At 54.9% G+C, this 12,089-nt stretch overlaps 1 protein-coding gene and 1 non-coding gene across 6 annotated transcripts in view; one reads left to right on the top strand and one right to left on the bottom strand.

Annotated features, from left to right (window-relative positions):
* ltbp3 (latent transforming growth factor beta binding protein 3) overlaps nt 1-12,089 on the bottom strand; it is a 268,396-nt gene that overhangs the window by 151,209 nt on the left and 105,098 nt on the right. The window lies entirely within an intron of this gene.
* Nucleotides 2,282-2,385, top strand: LOC139239552 (U6 spliceosomal RNA). The gene has a single exon (XR_011588670.1). It is a non-coding gene; the product is annotated as a U6 spliceosomal RNA (small nuclear RNA).

Below are 12,089 nucleotides of genomic sequence, written 5' to 3'. Positions count from 1 at the left end.
CTGCCCCTCCGACAGTGTGGCACTCCGTCACCATTGCCCCTCCGACAGTGCGGTGCTCCCTCACTACTGCCCCTCCGACAGTGCGGCGCTTCCTCAGCACTGCACTGGAGTGTCAGCCTAGATTTTATGTGCTCAAGCCCTTGGAGTGAGAATTAAACAAAGGGAGTCACCCCATTGGGAACCCTGTTGGAGAGGGAGTGTTCCTAATAAGTCCAATAAGAAATTCAGGAGAAACTGCTTTACCCAGAGAGTGGTGAGAATGTGGAACTCACTGCCACAGGGAGGGGTTGAGGCGAGTAGCATAGCTGCCTTTGAGAAGAATCTAATTAAGTACATGAGGGAGAAATGAATAGAAGGATATGTTGATGGGATGAGATGAAGGAGGAGGCTCATGTGGAGCATAAACACCGGCACGGAGCATGTAATGTATTTGCTTCATGGGTTCTGTGCTTAAGAATTCATAGCAACACATTGCTATTAAGAACTAGTTGGTTTATTAGCAAAAGATTTTACAATCACACGACACATTACCAGTTCATCCACCAGGCTCACAACTGCATACCTCATCGTGATGATGCCTGTAATGTCTGCACATGTGAACATGCTCACAGGTTTGTAGAGCTGTTGAGTTGGGAGTGGCTTAGCCTGTGTTGCACGGAGCAGTCCCGTGCAATAAGTTTTTAAGTCGGTTCACGGGCTCCCAGGCCGCCTGCAATTTCTGCGGTCTGGAGGAGTCCGTGTTCCACATTTACGTCGAATGTGCGAGGTTGCAGCCCCTGTTCCAATATTTGAAGGGGCTGCTCCTCAAATTCTGGCTGCACTTCAGTCCCACGCTCCTGATCTTTGGGCACCCTGTGCGGAGGGGAGCGGGCAGGTCGGAGGGCCTCCTCGTGGGACTGCTCCTGGGCATGGCCAAGGGGGCCATCAGCTGGTCCCGACTGCCTGCCTCTCTTCCGCGGTTACATCCGAGCCAGGGTGTCCCTGGAGATGGAGCACGTGGTGTCCACCGGTACGCTCGCGGCCTTCCGCGAGAGGTGGGCAATGGAGGGACTGGAGTGCATCATCACCCCGGTAACCAAATTCTAATTTGATTAAAGGTTTTTCATTACAGTCTTAAATTGTTAATTTGTGGGTTCTAGTGCCCTTGTCAAAGGGGGAATTTGATTTAAGTATCAAAAAAATAGTTGTAGAGCTGTTGCGTTGTGAGTGGCTTAGCCAGTCACATGATGTTCACAAGACTCAATAAAACCCCAGCCAGTTGGGTTCGGGGGATCCACGATGGGGCAGGTGGTTATGAGCCTGGTGGATGAATCGGTAATGTGTAGTGTGATTGTTAAACTTTTTCTAATAAACCAACTAGTTCTTAATAGCAATGTGTTGCTATGAATTCTTAAGCAAAGAACCCATGAAGCAAATACAACGCCAAACTTGGGTCTTAAAAGGTTGGCGTATGAGTGTAGTCTGCATCAACACTGGGAGGGGTGGCATTAACAACAACTTGAATTTATATAGCGCCTTTAATGTAGTGAAACGTCCCCAAGGTGCTCCACAGGAGCGTTATGAGATTTAAAAAATTTGACACCGAGCCGCATAAGTAGAAATTAGCGCAGGTGACCAAAAGCTAGGTCAAAGAGGTCGGTTTTAAGGAGCGTCTTGAAGGAAGAGAGAGAGATAGAGAGGCGGAGAGGTTTAGGGAGGGAGTTCCAGAGCTTGGGGCCCAGGCAACGGAAGGCACGGCCACCAATGGTTGAGCGATTATAATCAGGGAAGAGGGCAGAATTAGAGGAGCGCAGGCATCTCGGGGAGGTCATGGGGCTTGAGGGGATTACAGAGATAGGGAGGGGGTGTGGGCCATGGAGGGATTTGAAAACAGGGATGAGAATTTTCAAATCGAGGCGTTGCTCAATCGGAAGCCAATGTAGGTCAGCGAGCACAGGGGGTGATGGGACAGTGATCACATCATCGTCATCATACACAGTCCCTCGGAATCGAGGAAGAATTGCTTCCACTCTAAAAATGACTTCTCAGGTGGCTGAACAGTCCAATACGGGAACCACAGTCTCTGTCACAGGTGGGACAGACAGTGGTTGAGGGAAGGGGAGGGTGGGACTGGTTTGCCGCACACTCCTTCCGCTGCCTGCGCTTGGTTTCTGCACGCTCTTGGCGACGAGACTCGAGGTGCTCAGCGCCCTCCCGGATGCACTTCCTCCACTAAGGGCGGACTGGTCTTTGGCCAGGGACTCCCAGGTGTCGGTGGGGATGTTGCACTTTTATCAGGGAGGCTTTGAGGGCAGCACATATACTAAAATTGGGACGATACAGAGAAGATTAGCATGGCCCCTGCGCAAGGATGACACGCAAATTCGTGAAGCGCTCCATAGTTTTCACAGAGTCACGGCACTCTGCCCCCGAGTCGGCTGCGGAGCGGACGAGACTGTCACCCACCTCCTTCGAGATTGCCCCTTTGCAAGGCAGGTCTGGAAGGAGATGCAGTGGTTGCTGTCGAGGTTCATCCCAAGCAGCTCCGTAACACAAGACACACCCCTCTTTGGCCGGCTCCTAATATGCTACTTCAGAAACGCTCCCAACAGCCAATTCACGATAGCCTCTAGACTGGGATGGGGTGGGGGGGAGCGGGGAGGGAACGGACGGGAGTTGTGAAACCCAACTCGCCTTAGACACGCCACATCAAATATGTTAACACTAACGGCAGTCTGTCAGGAAGGTTGAAATGCTTGGACCTTGGGTGGACAGGTGTACATTTCTGCTGATTACTAAGACACTGGATACTGTTCGCTGATATTGAAGAAGAGCAGATACTATTGCATTAACACGATTCCATGTTCCAGTCGAAATGACTTCATTCCCCACAGGAAAGATGTGATTGCACTCGAGAGGGCACGGAGGAGATTTACGAGCATGTTGCCAGGACGGGTGAATTTTAGCGATGAGGAAAGATTGGATAGGCTGGGGTTGTTGTCTTTGGAACAGGGGAGACCTGATTGAGGTGTATAAAATGATGAGGGGCCGAGATCGAGTGGATAGGAAGGCTCTATTTCCCTTAGCAGAGGGGTCAACAACCAGGGCGGCATGGATTTAAAGTAATTGGGGGGGGGGTTTCGAGGGGATTTGAGGGGAAATGAGGGTGGTGGGGGTCTGGGGCGGAACTCACTGCCTAAAAGGGTGGTAGAGGCAGAAACCCTCACCACATTTAAAAAGTACTTGGATGTGCGCTTGTAACCTACAGGGCTACGGACCGAGAGCTGGGAAAGTGGGATTAGGCTGGGTAGCTCTTGGTCGGCCGGCACGGACACGATGGGCCGAATGGCCTTCCTTCCGTGCGGTAAACATCAACGATTCTATAATTCTATGAGGAAGGTCGGTCACCAGAGGGACACAGATTTAAGGTGATTGGCAAATGAACCAGAGGCGACATGAGGAAACATATTTTTGACGCAGTGAGTTGTTGTGCTCTGGAATGCACGAACTGAGAGACCCGCGACCTCTACCACCTAGAAGGTCAAGGGCATCACCATCATCATCATAGGCAGTCTCTTGGATCGAGGATAACTTGCTTCCAGGCCAAAACGGGATGAGTTCACAGGTGTTTCAATGAAGGACCTAATATTCCAGATCCCGAACTGCATCCTGAAGGGTGGAAGATGCCTGTGGGTGGATTTTTTTAACGTGGGGTGACCGTTGCACACCAGCCACCACACGGGGCTTGACAGAGCGAGGTCTTGGTCCAGTGGCAAGGGTTAACCAGGACGACTGGAGACCTGCTCTGCTGCACGGACCCAGTGCGCGCACGTATCGCAGTGTGGTCTGGGCCCGTGCTGCCCCTGGGCCCTCGCCTCTTCTGGGCCTCGAACTCGCGTCTCTCCCGGGCCCCGATCACGTCCCTCTACGGACTCTCGCCGCTCCTTCGCTGCCTCCTGCTGTGCCTGCCCAGCGCTGCAGTCAGCGACCTGGCTTCGTAGCCGTCGCCCTCCTGCAGCAGCACGCGCTGCTCCCCGGCAGTGGTATGCCACCACACGCTGCCCCCTCCAATGGCCCCGGCCTGCTGATGGTCTTGCAGCCTGGGACCACGCATGGGGACGCCGTCACCTGCAAGCTCCCCTCCCAGTCACACACACCCTCCTGACTTGGAAATGTATCGGCTGTTCCTTCGTGGTCGCTGGCTCAAAATCCTCGCTATCAGCACTGTGGGAGCGCCTTCACCACACGGGACTGCAGCGGTTCAAGAAGGCGGTTCACCACCACCATCTTCGCGAGGGCGATTAGGGACACTCAATAAATGCCGGGCTTGTCAGCGACGCCCACATCCTGTGAATGAATGAAAGAAAACGCACAGACATAGGAAGCAGCCTGGGAGCCTCTGGCCTCGAAGTCTGAGACGAATCGCTGTCATACAAAGTGTGCAACTGGATTGATGATATTCGGTAACAGAAAATGGCAAATGTTAACATAATAGGATCCTTGTATCTACCCAGTCTGGACGCAGTGCCAGATCTGGGGCACCCACAGGCTCAGGCAGTAATTAGACAGTCCGTGTATGGTCTTGTCAAATTGTCCCATAGAAAGTCATTGGCATTAAGCGAATTCGATACATAAAGAGCACATTCCTCAGTGGCGGGTAGTGACAATGGGATGTTATATCACACCTTCCTCATGTTACCCGATGAACAGTGCAGGTTTAGTACAAGGCACGGAACTTCCTGCATTGTCGAGGGCTCAGGTCTCACCATGGGAGACAATGTTTGTAGAGCGGTGGGGGAGGACTTTGTGGGGTGGGCTGACACACTCAGTTTCCAGCTCTGGGACTGGGGTTAGCCCCCCCCCCCTCATGTCAACCGTGGCTCAGTGGGTAGCACCCTCACCTCTGAGTCAGAAGGGTGTGGGTTCAAGTCCCACTCCAGAGACTTGAACACAAAAAAAAACCAATCTGAGGGCCAGTAGGGGCGGTACTGAGGGAGCGCTGCACTGTCGGAGGGGCAATACTGAACGAGTGCCGCACTGTCGGAGGGGCGGTACTGAGGGAGCGCCGCACTGTCGGAGGGGTGGTACTGAACGAGTGCCGCACTGTCGGAGGGGCGGTACTGAGGGAGCGCCGCACTGTCGGAGGGGCGGTACTGAGGGAGCGCCGCACTGTCGGAGGGGCGGTACTGAACGAGTGCCGCACTGTCGGAGGAGCGGTACTGAACGAGTGCCGCACTGTCGGAGGGGCAGTACTGAGGGAGCCCCGCACTGTCGGAGGGGCAGTACTGAGGGAGCGTCGCACTGTCGGAGGGGCAATACTGAACGAGTGCTGCACTGTCGGAGGGGCGGTACTGAGGGAGCGCCGCACTGTCGGAGGGGCGGTACTGAGGGAGCGCCGCACTGTCGGAGGGTCAGTACTGAGGGTGTGTTGCACTGTTGTAGGGACAGTACTGAGGGAGCACCGCACTGCGCTGTTGGAGGGGCAGTACTGAGGGAGCACCGCACTGTCGGAGGGGCCGTACTGAGGGTGTGCCGCACTGTCGGAGGCATCGTTTTTTGGATGAGACATTTATCTGAGGCCCTGCCTGCTCTCTCAGGTGGATGTAAAAGATCCCATGGCACTATTTCGAAGAAGAGCAGGGGAGTTCTCCCCGGGGCCAATATTTATCCCTCAATCAACATCACTAAAACAGATGATGTGGTCATTATCACATTGCTGTTTGTGGGAGCTTGCTGTGCGCAAATTGACTGCTGCATTTCCTACATTACCACAGTGACTACACTCCAATAGTACTTTATTGGCTGTAAAGCGCTTTGGGGCGTCCGGTGGTCGTGAAAGGCGCTATATAAATGTAAGTCTTTCTTTTCTTTTTCGTAATGAATGTCTCCACTGCCTGGCACAGTGTGAGGATTCCATTCCACACATGTTGTTGTGTTAAAGGGAGACAGTACTGGAGATTGGCAGGCACACTCAGACAGGCGATCTGCATCAATAGGTTACGAATACAAAATGCAAAGTGTTTAAAATTAAATGTGAGCTGGGTGGTGCAATGGCTTAGTCAATGACCTCTGGAAAGTGGGGTTAGGTTCCGTGCTGACCAAGGAGAGACTGGACTCCTCCGTCTATTGGCTGTCAGGGCCCCCGACATGAGATGGGTCTGCCAGTCTCAATTCAATTAATAGCAGTCAGGACCTACGACAACAAACTGGCACTCATCCACAATAAGTGTGATCACTTCCTCAGTCTAATGCACTACTAAATAGGTCACGGTCTGGTTAAAATACTGCACAAAGGAACTTTGCAGGAACCAACTCACAACCTGAAGTTCAACCCCTAAGCTGGCAATCTCTAAGAATCCACTTGACCCGAGATATTAAAATGAAGTAAGAAGGGGTTTTACTCTGTATCTAACCCCGTGCTGTTCCTGCCCTGGGAGTGTTTGATGGGGCAGTGTAGAGGGAGCTTTACTCTGTATCTAACCCGTGCTTTACCTACCCTGGGAGTGTTTGATGGGACAGTGTAGAGGGAGCTTTACTCTGTATCTAACCCCGTGCTGTACCTGCCCTGGGAGTGTTTGATGGGACAGTGTAGAGGGAGCTTTACTCTTTATCTAACCCCGTGCTGTACCTGCCCTGGGAGTGTTTGATGGGACAGTGTAGAGGGAGCTTTACTCTGTATCTAACCCCCTGTACCTGCCCTGGGAGTGTTTGATGGGACAGTGTAGAGGGAGCTTTACTCTGTATCTAACCCCGTGCTGTACCTGCCCTGGGAGTGTTTGATGGGACAGTGTAGAGGGAGCTTTACTCTGTATCTAACCCCCTGTACCTGCCCTGGGAGTGTTTGATGGGACAGTGTAGAGGGAGCTTTACTCTGTATCTAACCCCGTACTGTACCTGCCCTGGGAGTGTTTGATGGGACAGTGCAGAGGGAGCTTTACTCTGTATCTAATCCCGTGCTGTACCTGCCCTGGGAGTGTTTGATGGGACAGTGTAGAGGGAGCTTTACTCTGTATCTAACCCCGTGCTGTACCTGCCCTGGGAGTGTGCGACAGTGAGAAAACTACCAATGGATGTAAGAAAGTCTGTGGCCAGAAAAGGCCATTCAGCCCATCAAAGGTTCTCCATCCAGAATCCTGCATTTGATAATTCCATGATGAAGTTCACCTTCCCCACCCACACTCGTTCATCCTCTATGATAAGGAACACTGGTCTAATGCCCTTCTCCCAGTGACTCGGAGAATTGGGGCTTCAAATTTAACTCGAGTTAATTCGCTAATCGAGTTCCTTCATTTACACGCTCAGAACAACATGAAGTAGCGGCCATTAAAATCGCATTCACCTGCAATTCTGCTTCTCGAAAAGAAAGAAAGACTTGCATTTATATAAGCGCCTTTCATGACCACCGGGCATCCAAAAGCACTTTACAGCCAATGAAGAACCTTTGAAGTGTAGTCACTGTTGTAATATAGGAAACGCGGCAGACAATTTGCACATGACATGGCAAGATAGATTAAACAAGTACAAATACATGTGCAAGTACAGATAAAAACACAAGAATTAGGAACAGGAGTCGGCCATTCAGCCCCTCGAGCCTGCTCCGCCATTCAATGAGATCACGGCTGATCATCGACCTCAACTCCACTTTCCCGCCCGATCCCCATATCCCTTGATTCCCCGAGACCCCAACAATCTATCGATCTCGGCCTTGAATATATTCAGAGACAGCATCCACAGCCCTCTGGGGCAGAGAATTCCAAAGATTCACAACCCCCTGAGTGAAGAAATTTCTCCTCATCTCAGCCGACCCTTTATCCTGAGACTGTGACCCCTGAGTCTAGACTCTCCAGCCCGGGGAAACAACATCTCAGCATCTACCCGGTCAATCACTCAAATAGTTTTATACGTCTCAATGAGTTAACCTCTCATTCTTCTAAACACCAGAGAATGCAGACCCATTCTACTCAAACTCTCCTCATAGGACCACTGATATATACGATATATATATGATATAAAGAAAGAAAGACCACCGGATGTCTCAAAGCGCTTTACAGCTAATTAAGTACTTTTTTGGAGTGTGGTCACTGTTGTAATGTGGGAAACGCAGCAGCCAACTTGCGCACAGCAAGGTCCCACAAACAGCAATGTGATGATGACCCAGATCATCTGTTTTAGTGATGTTGGTTGAGGGTTAAAATTGGCCCCCGGACACCGGGGAGAACTCCTCTGCTCTTCTTCCAATAGTGGCCGTGGGATCTTTTACATCCACCTGAGAGAGCAGGCAGGGATTCGGTTTAATATTTCATCCGAAAGACAGCACCTCCGACAGTGCGGCGCTCCCTCAGTATTGCACCTCCGACAGTGCGGCGCTCCCTCAGTACTGCCCCTCCGACAATGCGGCGCTCCCTCAGTACTGCCCCTCCGACAATGCGGCATTCCCTCAGTACTGCCCCTCCGACAGTGCGGCGCTCCCTCAGTACTGCCCTTCCGACAGTGCGACGCTCCCTCACTACTACCCCTCCGACAGTGCGGCGCTCCCTCAGTACTTCCCTCCGACAGTGCGGCGCTCCCTCAGTACTATCCTTTCAACAGTGCGACGCTCCCTCACTACTACCCCTCCGACAGTGCGGCGCTCCCGCAGTACTTCCCTCCGACAGTGCAGCACTCCCTCAGTACTGCCCCTCCGACAGTGCAGCGCTCCCTCACTACTACCCCTCCGACAGTGCGGCGCTCCCTCAGTACTTCCCTCCGACAGTGCGGCGCTCCCTCAGTACTACCCTTTCAACAGTGCGACGCTCCCTCACTACTACCCCTCCGACAGTGCGGCGCTCCCGCAGTACTTCCCTCCGACAGTGCAGCGCTCCCTCAGTACTGCCCCTCCGACAGTGAGGCGCTCCCTCAGTACTGCCCCTCCGACAGTGCAGCGCTCCCTCAGTACTGCCCCTCCGAAAGTGCAGCACTCCCTCAGTACTGCCCGTCTGACAGTGCAGCGCTCCCTCAGTACTACCCCTCCGACAATGCGGCATTCCCTCAGTACTGCCCCTCCGACAGTGCAGCGCTCCCTCAGTACTACCCTTTCAACAGTGCGACGCTCCCTCACTACTACCCCTCCGACAGTGCGGCGCTCCATCAGTACTGCCCCTCCGACAGTGCTGCGCTCCCTCAGTACTACCCCTCCGACAGTGAGGTGCTCCCTCAGTACTGCCCCTCCGACATTGCAGCGCTCCCTCAGTACTACCCCTCCGACAGTGCAGCGCTCCCTCAGTACTGCCCCTCCGACAGTGCAGCGCTCCCTCAGTACTGCCCCTCTGAGAGTGAGGCGCTCCCTCAGTACTGCCCCTCCGACAGTGCAGCGCTCCCTCAGTACTGCCCCTCCGACAGTGCGGCGCTCCCTCAGTACTGCCCCTCCGACAGTGCAGCGCTCCCTCAATACTGCCCCTCCGACAGTGCGGCGCTCCCTCAGTACTGCCCCTCCGACAGTGCGGCGCTCCCTCAGCACTGCCCCTCCGACAATGCGGCGCTCCCTCAGCAGTGCCCCTCCGACAGTGAGGCGCTCCCTCAGCACTGCCCCTCCGACAGTGCGGCGCTCCCTCAGTACTGCCCCTCCGACAGTGCGGCGCTCCCTCAGTACTGCCCCTCCGACAGTGCGGCGCTCCCTCAGTACTACCCCTCCGACAGTGCGGCGCTCCCTCAGTACTGCCCCTCCGTCAGTGCGGCGCTCCCTCAGTACTGCCCCTCCGACAGTGCGGCGCTCCCTCAGTACTGCCCCTCCGACAGTGCAGCGCTCCCTTAGTACTGCCCCTCCGACAGTGCGGCACTCCCTCAGTACTGCCCCTCCGACAGTTTGGCGCTCCCTCAATACTGCCCTTCCGACAGTGCGGCGCTCCCTCAGCACTGCCGCTCCGACAGTGCGGCGCTCCCTCAGTACTGCCCCTCCGACAGTGCGGCGCTCCCTCAATACTGCCCCTCCGACACTGCGGCGTTCCCTCAGTACTGCCCCTCCGACAGTGTGGCACTCCCTCAGTACTGCCCCTCCGACAGTGCGGCGCTCCCTCAGTACTGCCCCTCCGACAGTGCGGCGCTCCCTCAGTACTGCCCCTCCGACAGTGCAGTGCTCCCTCAGTACTACCCCTCCGACAGTGCGGCGCTCCCTCAGTACTGCCCCTCCGACAGTGCAGCACTCCCTCAGTACTGCCCCTCCGTCAGTGCGGCGCTCCCTCAGTACTGCCCCTCCGACAGTGCGGCGCTCCCTCAGTACTGCCCCTCCGACAGTGTAGCGCTCCCTCAGTACTGCCCCTCCGACAGTGCGGCACTCCCTCAGAACTGCCCCTCCGACAGTGCGGCGCTCCCTCAATACTGCCCTTCCGACAGTGCGGCGCTCCCTCAGCACTGCCCCTCCGACAGTGCGGCGCTCCCTCAATACTGCCCCTCCGACAGTGCGGCACTCCCTCAGAACTGCCCCTCCGACAGTGCGGCGCTCCCTCAGCACTGCCCCTCCGACAGTGCGGCGCTCTCTCAATACTGCCCTTCCGACAGTGCGGCGCTCCCTCAGCACTGCCCCTCCGACAGTGCGGCGCTCCCTCAGTACTGCACTGGGAGTGTCAGCCTAAAGTTACGTGCTCAGGTTCCTGGAGTGGGACTTGAACCCACAACCTTCTGACCCGGGAGGCGAGTGTGCTGCCCACTGAGCCACAGCTGGCTGAATGGCTCGAGGGGCTGAGTGGCCACCTTCTGATCCTGTGTTCCTAAAACAGATCCTTCACTGTAGCACAGCGGACACTGGATATTTCATTCGCGTGAGTACTCTCACGAGGTAATAGTAACCACAAATACCTCACATAGTTGAGGTTGAAATGCCCATTGAGGCTGGCAGCCTGTCAATGCCAGCATGCCCACGCTTGCAGCGCTCCTGCTGTGCACTGCAGAAAGTATGCGAGAGGACAGAATGCTGGAGCCTGTGGACAGGGGCCAGGAATGGGGTCAGTGGGCAGGGAGCCAGCGAGGAATACTCTGCGCTCGGCCAGGCTGCACCCAACAGCGACGCACAAAAGGAATTTTTTCTCGGGGTGGTTGTGGGGGTGGGGGTGGGGGGGAAAGAGAAAAGAATTTAATCAGGCTCCCGACCCATCCCCACGATGCCTTGGCTGGGCATTGCACACGGTGACTGCTATCATATAACAATTAGTGCGACAGGCAGGGAGCTGCAGGGACGAAGGAGGTGCTGGTAGGATATGCAAGACTTTATAATAAAGAGAAAGAAACGCGCCTGTTTCATGACCACCGGACGTCTCAAAGCGCTTTATAGCCAATGAAGCACAGAATGTTTTGGTTATGTTGACTGAGGGATAAATATTGGCCCCAGGTCCCCGGGGAGAACTCCGAAATAGTAGCTGTTGGATCTTTTATGTCCACCTGAGGGAGCACACGCACAAACACACGTATATGGACACACAGCACTGCACAGACACACCCACACACCCGCACGCGCACAGACACATGCACACACAGACACACCGACACACACAGACACGCGCGCGCACCCGCACACAGACACGCGCGACAGACACGTGCGCACGCAGACACGCGCACAGACACACACACGCACAGACACGCGCACACAGACACATGCACACACATAGACACACACGTGCACGCCCACACACATGCACAGACACGCGCACACAGACACATGCACACACATAGACACACACGTGCACACCCACACACATGCACAGACACGCGCGCACAGACACACGCGCACACAGACACGTACAGACACGCGCACACGGACACATGCACACACATAGACACACACGTGCACACCCACACACATGCACCCACACACATGCACAGACACACGCGCACACAGACACATGCACACACATAGACACACACGTGCACACCCACACACATGCACAGACACGCGCACACAGACACATGCACACACATAGACACACACGTGCACACCCACACACATGCACAGACACGCGCGCACAGACACACGCGCGCACAGACACACGCGCACACAGACACGTACAGACACGCGCACACGGACACATGCACACACATAGACACACACGTGCACACCCACACACATGCACCCACACACATGC

The sequence above is a fragment of the Pristiophorus japonicus genome, chromosome 27 (assembly GCF_044704955.1).
Source record: "Pristiophorus japonicus isolate sPriJap1 chromosome 27, sPriJap1.hap1, whole genome shotgun sequence".
Classification (NCBI taxonomy): domain Eukaryota; kingdom Metazoa; phylum Chordata; class Chondrichthyes; family Pristiophoridae; genus Pristiophorus; species Pristiophorus japonicus.
Note: the sequence above shows the minus strand (reverse complement) of the source record. Positions and strands in the feature narration are given on the sequence as shown.